The sequence below is a fragment of the Nicotiana attenuata genome, chromosome 7 (genome assembly GCF_001879085.1).
Source record: "Nicotiana attenuata strain UT chromosome 7, NIATTr2, whole genome shotgun sequence".
Classification (NCBI taxonomy): Eukaryota; Viridiplantae; Streptophyta; class Magnoliopsida; order Solanales; family Solanaceae; genus Nicotiana; species Nicotiana attenuata.
Window position 1 is genome coordinate 77,226,204 of NC_031995.1, and position 10,541 is coordinate 77,236,744.

Here is a 10,541-nt window from a genome sequence, read left to right on the forward strand (position 1 = left end):
ATTTTAATAATTTTCTTGTATAGCTCCATGTTTTCTCCTATAAAAGGTTCAACAACATAATAAAAGTCAAATTGCAAGCTCGGCCAATTTCAAATTATTTTTAAAAGAGAAGCATACCTAGAAGAACGACAAAGAAAGATGTGCACTAAGTCTACTTCAAGTCAATTATGTACAATTTGATATCAAGATCAACATATATAAAAAAACACTCACAGTAGTTAAAAAGATAGTTGTTGAAGAGCTGTCATAGAGAATGAAAGCAAACTCTCCATGGAAATCTCTACTAACTTGATCTGCATATAAGGACCTTTATCCCTCAAAGTCATATATGCCTCTACAACAACGATTACTGTATTCGTTATATTTTTTAACCATATTGTTACTTTAAATATTATGCATTTTCAATGTGGCCTTAAACAAGCAGAATATACCATCCACAACTGCAAATAACCTAGCACAAACAAAATATTGATAATAAAAATGGCCTATCATACAATTACTTATTTATAAGAAAAGATATCCAAACAATTATTTATATATGGCATGCAAGAACAGAGAATAAATAAAGAGTTATCAATGTGTGCTAATCCACAGAAAGTTCTAATTTTTTTGCCTCTCCCTCTCCCTAAAAATTAACAATAAACATGCAAATGTATTTCTCCTCATTTAGTCTATTGTTGCATCTGTTTACGCTCTATTTATCCTCTCTTGGAGCTCTTTTCTTTAAAACTTTTCAATTGATATTGATCTAACCGAGGGTCACATAAATTAAAAATTTACAACATACGAATGTCTAAAAAAACGATGTCGGGATTTTCAAAGATTCATAGAACTACTAGTAAAACATCATACACGTTAGTCATTGTTATTCAAGTAAACATATTTCTGTGTAACATTTTATCCAACACTGAATAGGTTTCTTAAATTTGTCCTCTAGAAGCAACACCTAAAGTAATATACAATACTCAAATAATTCAGAATCAAATCTCATCACAAGCAATATAGTAAAAGGCAAATAAAGTAGAATAAACCCAGTTTCAATTATTACAAAATCAAAATCCAACAAACGTGATGATAGGCTATAATTACGTATTTTAGTCGATTAATACACTCTAATTTACTGCACTTTAGTTGAGTTTGCGCTTTAATCGCTAGTGTTTTGCACTAACGGTGTGTTTTATGCCTTGTAGGAGTATTCTGAGCTATATAGATGTTATGGAATGAATTCAAGTGATTTGGAGCTTTGAAGTCTGAGTAAAAGCCCAAGGAATTAAGCCGGTATCGTGTCAGGGGTCAACTTTGATAGTTAAGAACAAACGAAGACTCGAGTAGGCATATTGCGCACTGTCTAGTAAAATACACATAACTTTTTGCTCAAAACTTCATTTGGGCTCCCAAATATATGGTTCGAAAGATAACTCAAAGGGCACCAACTTTCATGTTTTACGTTTTTCCAAATTCTAAATGGAACAGGGTGAAAAATTCGCGTCAATAGCGCGGTCGCGCTCAGGCCGCGCTCGTCAGGCAAAACACTGGGCCACTAGCGCGACCACGCTAGTCAAACCCGAGAAAAGTGTCCTTTTTCACATTGGAGAAGGTATAATTGTTAGGGCCCGACCCTACTTGGTATATATATATGAAAAACGGTATTTTGAAGGAGTTGGACATACTTTTGACACAGAGCCGCCGTGGAGGCCGGGTTTCATCTTTTCTTCCACCAACTAAGTAATTTTTATGTTTCTTTGTATGATTTGTTGTTTTGCTACCATGTCTATGTGGAGCTAAACTCCACGTTCTAGGGTTGTGGTTCTTTCATGACTATTGTTATTCGGATATTGATTTTGATTTCTTAGTTATCATGTTGGTTTATTTATTTAATCCTGCACTTAATTATTTAATTGCTTGATCACCAATTGAATACTATCTACGAATCTAGAGTTGAACTCAAAAGTGGGAATTCTAGATTGCATATAGGATTGAGTAGAGGAAGTTCTTGAACCTGGGCACCGGGGAATGGATTCGCAGTTAGGATAGACATATACCTAAGTGCCTTGCTTGGTTGAAATACATGAATTATAAGTGCGTTCTTGTTGATTCTAACTCCATAGACATATAGGTGTTAGGTTAGCTTGAATAGGCGAGTAAGAACTCGACAGATTCTTATGAGCAATATTAACCCTGTCAACCAATAAACTTGATAAATTAGTTAGTAAATTCAATTGAAGAATACAATAGGAATGTTAGATAGCCCATAACCCTAGATTGTTTTCATTACATTGATAACATAAAAATCTGTTCTTCCTCTGTTCAAAGTTCATTTTTTATATTTCTTTATTTAATTAGTTTAGAATCAAATACTTCTAGGTTTAATTCTTGTTTAGATAATTAGGATAGTCTAATTTAGTTAATAGTTAATCACAAGTCCTCGTGGGTTCGACATCCGACTTTGAGTCACTCTATTACTTGATGACCGCGTATACTTGCGTGTGCGTTTGGCCGCAACAAAACGCAAAGTTAGAAAAAAAATGAGAACAGTTAATTCCTCTCAAAATGGAATACGTAGAATATTCTATCTATATAAGGATGTGGATGGAAAATGACAAATACAAGTAGGAAAATATGCAAAAGTATCGAATAGGTAACTGACGGTGATGGAGATGCCGACGATAGTAGAAAGGCAGAGGATTTCGATCAATAACTAGTTATTCGAGCTTTGACAATGGTGTAATATCTGTGTTCATCCTTTTTCTTCTTTTTTGGTTGCTGGCTTGCTGCTATTATCTTCAATATTCATTGAAGGCATAAAAATTCTTAGATGATCTAAATGGAAAAAAAATAAGAGAAACACTATAGAAGAAAAGCCAGAGGCAAAATAGAGAGGGAAATGAAAAATATAGGGTTTGCTTTTGGAGATTAAAAAGTTAAAGTTTGTTCTTTTACTAGCCATTTCATTTAATTGCCAGTAAATATGTAGCTTTTCCCGTCTAATTTATATTAGCCACTAACAGTTTGACATAAGGAATTAATTGCCGGCGATTATTTTATTGCTACTAAATAATTGCCGCTAAAAACAAATTTTGTTGTAGTGTCCTTATTCATCCTCCTCCACCAATAATGCTGCCGCAAGTCCTGATACATCTTGGTGGCGCCCGGATGAATAGAATACCGGGAACTATGGGCCTCCTCTAGAATCAACTCACAAAGTCCATCCACATTAGGCACACAAACTCGACCCTGCATCCTCAAGACTCCATCATCTCCAACTGTAACCTGCTTGGCATCTCCGTGCCGCACTGTGTCCCTAAGGACAAGCAAATGATGATTATCATACTGCCGATCTCTGATACGCTCAAATAATGAAGACCTAGCGACTATACAAGCTAGAACACGATTGGGATCAGAAACATTCAACCTCACGAACTGATTGTCCAAAGCCTGAACATCCAAAGCAAGCGGTCTCTCACCGACTTGAATATATGCAAGGCTACCTATACTAGCCGACTTCCTACTCAAAGCATCGGCCACCACAATGGCCTTCTCGGATGATACAAGATGGTGATATCATAGTCTTTCAATAGCTCCAACCACCTTCTCTGCCTCGAATTGAGCTCATTCTGCTTGAACAAATACTGCAAACTCTTATTATCCGTGAACACCTCACACAACACGCCATATAGATAATGCCTCCAGATCTTCAGCGCGTGGACAATGGCTGCTAGATCCAAGTCATGAACTGGATAATTCTTCTCGTGAATCTTCAACTGCCGTGAAGCATATGCAATAACCTTGCCATTTTGCATTAACACCGCACCAAGTCCAATACGAGATACATCACAATATACCGTATATGGCCCTGAACCTGTGGGCAACACCAATACCGGCGTCGTAGTCAAAGCTGTCTTGAGCTTCTAAAAGCTTGCCTCACACTCGTCCAAACACCTGAACGGGGCACCCTTCTGGATCAACCTGGTCATCAGGGCTGCTATGGATGACAACCCCTCCACAAACCGATGGTAATAATCTGCCAAACCCAAGAAACTCCGGATCTCTATAGCTGATGTGGGTCTAGGCCAGTCCTTGACTGCCTCAATCTTCTTAGGATCCACCTGAATACCCTCTGCTGATACAACATGACCCCAGAAAGCAATTGAACTTAACCAAAACTCACATTTCGAAAACTTAGCATATAACTGCCTGTCTCTCAAAGTCTGAAGAACGATCCGAAGATGCTACTCATGCTCCTCTCGGCTGCGGCAGTAGATCAAGATATCATCAAGGAAAACAATCACAAAGTAATCCAGATAGGGCCTGAACACCCGGTTCATCAAATCCATAAATGCTGCTGGGGCATTTGTCAACCCAAATGACATCACTAGAAACTCATAATGCCCATACTGAGTGCGAAAAGATGTCTTAGGGACATCGGATGACCTAATCCTCAACTGATGGTAGCCAGATCTCTAATCAATCTTCTAAAACACCTTGGCACCCCGAAGCTGATCAAATAAGTCATCAATCCTCGGTAACGGATACTTGTTCTTGATGGCGACTTTGTTCAACTGCTGATAATCTATGCACATCCTCATCAATCCATCCTTCTTCTTAACAAACAACACCGGCGCACCTCGGGGAGAGACACTAGTTCTAATAAAGCCCTTATCAAGCAAATCTTGCAATTGTTCCTTCATTCTTTCAACTCTGGCGGGGCCATGCGGTACGGCGGGATAGAAATGGGCTGAGTGCCCGGAGCCAAATCAATGCAAAAGTATATCCCTATCGGGTGGCATTCCCGACAGGTCTACAGGAAATACCTCTGGAAACTCCCGAACAACTGGCACGGAATCCATAGAAGGAACCTCAGCACTGGAATCATGAACATAAGCCAAATAAGCCAAACACCCCTTCTCGACCATACACCGAGCCTTTATATAAGAAATAACCCTGTTCATAGAATGACCAGGGTCCCTCTCCACTCCAATCGAGGAAACCCGGAAAGGCTAAGGTCACGGTGTTGGCGTGACAGTCCAATATAGCATGATAAGGTGACAACTAATCCATCCCCAAAATAACATCGAAGTCAACCATATCGAGAAGTAGGAGATCTACAGTAGTCTCAAGACCCCCAATAACAACCACACACGAACGATAGACACGGTGTACAACAATAGAATCCCCTACTGGCGTGGACATATACACATGAGCACTCAAAGAATCACGAGGCACAACCAATATGGAGCAAAATAAGATGACACATAGGAGTATGTAGACCCTGGATCAAATAGAACTGAAGCATCTCTACTACAAACTAAAATAGTACCTGTGATAAGTGCATCGGAGGACTCAGCCTTAGGCTTGGATGGAATAGCATAACATCAGGGCTAGGCCTCACCACCCTGAACCATATCCTTGGGACAACCTCCTGTTGGCTGGCCTCCACCTCTAGCGGCCTGGCCTACACCTCTAACGGCCTGACCTCCACCTCTAGCGGGTTGACTCCTAACTCTGGCTCCCTGACCCCTACCTCTAGCTGGCTGGGCAGGCGGTGCCGGAACCATAGCACGGGAACTCTGCAACTGCGACTGAACACCCACTAATTTCGGACAGGTCCTCCAGACATGCCCATACTCATTACACCCAAAACATCCATCTGAATACTGCGGCTGAGGAAACTGAGACTGACCCTGATGAGCCGGCTGACCGCGATAATAACTCTGAAGAGGAGGTGCTCTGATGGGAGCTGGCAGTGCACTATCAACTGGCTGCCCCGAAGGAGGAACATAAGGACCACGACTCCTTGAAGCTCCATGGGATGCCTGAAGTGCTGAATGAAACGGCCTGGGATGATGGCCTCTACCAAAAGTATCTCGACCTCCAGATGAGGTCCCACTGAATCCACCAGGAGTGACGAGGCCTTTTGTTAGACCCCTGACCACTCCCCTAAGCTAAAACCATCTCAACTCGTCCGGCCACATTGGCTGCATCCTCGAAAGAAATCTCACTCCCTGTCTCCTTAGCCATCTACAATCTGATAGGCTGAGTAAGTCCCTCAATAAACCTCCTCACCCTCTCTCTCTGTCTCGGTGGGAAGTATAAGAAGAGCATGACGGGCCAAATCAACAAATCTGGTGTCGTAATGAGTGACGGTCATAGAACCCTGCTGAATGCGCTCAAACTGCCTCCGATAGACCTCTCTCTGAGTGATAGGAAGATAGTTCTCCAAGAATAACTGAGAGAACTGGTCCCAAGTGAGAGATGGTGACCCAGCTGGTCTGGCTAACAATAATCTCTCCACCATTTCTTGGCAAAATCTGATAGACGAAAGGCAGCAAAGTCGACCCCATTGGTCTCCACTATCCCCATGTTCTATAGAACCTCGTGAAAACTATCCAAATAGTCCTGGAGATCCTTTGAAGATGTACCACCATAGGTAGTAGTAAAAAGCTTGGTGAACAAGTCCAACCTCCACAAAGCATCAGAAGACAAAGCTGATCCATCACCGGTCTGTGCTACAACACCCGGCGGAACTACCCCAACTAGCTAAGTTGCTGGAGTCTGAAACTAGGGAGCCATCTGCTCCAGAGTGTGAGTAGCGGGAGTTTGTGCTCCTCCCCCAGCCCGAGAGACGGCTGGTGCTACAGGTAGTATGACGGCCTGAGTAACACTCTCCATAAGGCCCACTAGACGGACCAAAGCATCCTAAAGTACCGGGGTAGCTATGAACCCCTCCGGAACCTAAGCTGGGCCCGCTAGAACGGTCTAGGACGGAACCTCATCATCAAAATCTATATGAGGCTCCATCGCTGGTGCTACTGCTCGAGCTCTGGGCTGAGCCCTACCCCTACCTCAGCCTCTAGCACGGCCTCGTCCTCGTCCTCTATCCCTCGTAGGAGCTGCCACTGGGGCTCGGGCTGCTGATCAACTGATGAAGCAGTACGTGTTCTCGCCATCTGCGAAAGAACAGTGTAGAGAGTTCAATTAGCATTGAGAGATCAAACCACACGACAGAGATGAATAGAAGTGAAATTGTTCCTAACTCTGTAGCCTCTGGGGATAAGCAAAGACGTCTCCGTACCGATCCCTCAGACTCTACCAAGTTTGTTCGTGAATTGTGCGACCTAGGCAACCTAGTGCTCTGATACCAACTTGTCACGACCCGAATTTCCCACCGTCGGGACCGTGATTACGCCTAACATTGCATTCGCTAGGCAAGCCAACGTTAGAGATATAATCACATTTTTCCTTTATCCTTTTATAATTAAAATTTAACAAAACTAAGTCAGTGGAAATAAAAGTGAAAGTACATAATTTAACTAATTACACTTATACTATTAAATAAACAGAAATAGATACCACCCAAAAACTGGTGTCACAACTCACGAACATTCTACGAATACTACAAGTAATGGTTTGAAAGAAATTACATTTGTCTCGAAAAAGTAAAACAGAAATGAAGTAAAGATAGGAGGGGACGCCAAGGCATGGGGACGCCTACAGGACTACCTTGGGTCTCCTAATGTGTAAGGCCCCGAAAATTTTCGCTAAGTAATTTAAGATTTCGTGGTGTCACATAGGCTTATTATAATATTTTTATGTGCTATTAACATGGTTTACATCCATTGGATTTGGTAAATATGTGTATAAGTCTTACGGTAAGTAATTTGGGATCTAAGGAAAGGCCTAAGTCTAAGAAAAATTGGAAAAAAAGTCCATAATAGGCTAAAATTTCCAACGATCTAGCACTAGTCCCTACTTTGAACGAGCATATCTAAATATCTATAAGGTTCTAGGTGATGGATAACCTATAAAATGAAAGGTCTTCGAGTCTAGTTTCCAACGCTTCAAACCGTTCGTCATTTGGACCTTCCTACACAAAGTTATGATCAAATTACCAAAAGCTGGAAAAATGCGATTCTGCGTGAAATCTGCGATTGCAGATTCAACTCTGCGGACCGCATAACCATTCTGCGGTCGCAGAATGGTCGCAGATTGAGACAGAACAGCCCAGTTTTGGGCAACGAGTTCTGCCACGAAACTGCGGCCCGCATACCTATTCTGCGGTGGATTCTGCTATAGCAGACTTGACATCCGAGGGTTAATTTTCTAATTTTTATAACCCGACCCCATTTTAATATATAGGCTTTAGAGTTCATTTTGGGGTCATTCTCTACTAATTTTAGAGAGAGGTGAGAGCATTTTATAGAGAGAAGGAGGAACCCAACATTTAAATCATCCAAACCTTGCATCAATCTTCAAGAATCAAAGAACTCAATCACAAGTTCTTCATCTAAGAGGTAAGATTCTATACCCTAGGTTTTTAATTTCGAGTTTGGAGTATAAGATGGGGTATTGAGGTATGATTATTGGGTGTAATGCTATTATGTATACATGCATGTACAACTTATGTTTATGGGAAGATCGTTTAACATAAATAAGTAAAGATTGGTTAGGGAATGAAGAAAATCTTGAAAAGGGGATTTGAAATCAAGATACTCAACTAGTATTTGATAAAATGCTCAAATGAGCTAGAATTATGAATATCTTCCTAATTTGTGTTCAATTTTGCTATGTCCCAAAATAGATTGAAGTTGCTAGAATTTCCGGAATATCGTAGTAATTAAGGGAAAGCTCAAGAAAGGTATGTATGGCTAAAACCCCCTTTTTATTAGAAATTGAGCTCCGCTGTCATTTATGAAAGCATGGTAAGAGTTGAATTGGTTAGCATATTGCTTGTTATTATGCATTAATTGATTTGCAATTATCTATACATATTCGTGAAGGATGTGCCTCAATGTGAATAATGTGCCAATCTTGACAATTAGATAATGATGAAAAGTACAGTTATGTGTTGAAATACTTGGGCTATAAGCCAACATTGAAACAAAGAATTATTCATGCTAGCTATGTGCTCATTTACCTGTGATTGCAATTTGAATTATCCTTGATATATGTGTCTATGTTTACAACTTGTAAAATGAATATTAAAAAAGGGAAACGATGTGATGATGGTGGCCATGAGTGCCCCAGAATTGTTATGATATGTGTGGGATAAAGATTTGAAGTGTTGACTAATGAGAATGGAGTAATGCCTCTAATGAGGTGACCTAGCCGATCGGGTCGTGATCGGACACCATGCCGCACACATGGTGGTAATGTGCTGATATTGGATTCCGGATAAGGGAAATGAAATATTGATTGAGAGTAATGCCTCCAATGAGGTGACCTAGACGGTCTGGTCGTGATCGGACTCCGCTCGAGATGGCGGTGATAATGAGAACAGTGGTGAACACGTGACAGAAATGCCCTAATCAATGTTGTGGAAATTGTATGAAAGATTATATGAATTGCTTCTTTGATTTGCCCATATTATTTGCATGTATCTGTTTGATAGTTCTTTCTAGTAAAATGGTGTTTAGTTATACATACCAGTACAATTCAAATGTACTGACGTCCCTTTTGCCGGGGGCGCTACATTCGTGTTATGATTGTAGGTGGTTCTATAGCAGGTACTCCAGTCCACCGACAGTAGCACCTCCTCCACTTTCCATCAGCTGTATTGGTGAGCCCCTTTCCTCTCGGGGCCCTACGTGGCTCATGCCACTGTTCTTCCCGGAGTCTTATTTTTTGTATTCGTGTAAGGTATAGCCGGAGCCTTGTTGCCGGCATTTCTGTATTATTCTTCAGTTATATTTAGAGGCTCCACAGACAGGTTGTGGGTAGTGTCGGGTATTGGCAATTAAAAGTAGAAATATTGATGTTTGGTAATGATGTATGTAACTTGTAATACCCTTAAAGTGGCGAAATGAAGTTGCTAATGACAATGAGATGGAAATCGTTAATTATATGTTGATAGAATTTGATTAATGGAGTCTATCCCTTATTTAATTATGAGTTGGGTTGGGTAGTATGTATGAAACCTGCCAGGCTTGCTCAGTCGGGTTTACTCGGTTGAGCGCCGGTCGCGCTCCTTGGATTTTGGGGCGTGACATAATGCAATATCAGCATCCGACCTCTCGATCAACCACTACCAGCTCCGAAATCTGCACATAAAGTGCAGAGTGAAGTATCAGTACAACCAACCCCATGTACTGGTAAGTGCCGAGCCTAACCTCAACGATGTAGTGACGAGGCTACGGTGGGGCATAACAATACATATAACCTGCAACAGTTTATACTAAGACAGAAAGGAAATATAGAATGAAATATAACAGTAACTTGCATTAATTAAATATGGAACCCAGTCGTTCTACCAATACTCAGCTATAACCAATCCTTAAGGGGGTTTCAACACCACAATAATGAACCTCAGCAGAAGAAGAATACATAAACAACAAATGATGCAGTGCGCATCCCGATCCCACCATATAATCAATAACAGTATAAATATTCACCCTTATTACTCCTTGTTGCGGCGTTCAACCCGCTCCCACCAGTCCACCCTTGATACTCCTCAATGTATAACCCTTATTCCTCCTGTTGCGGCGTGCAACCTGATCCCACCTGTCGACCCTTATTACTCATTGTTGCGGCGTGCAACTCGATCC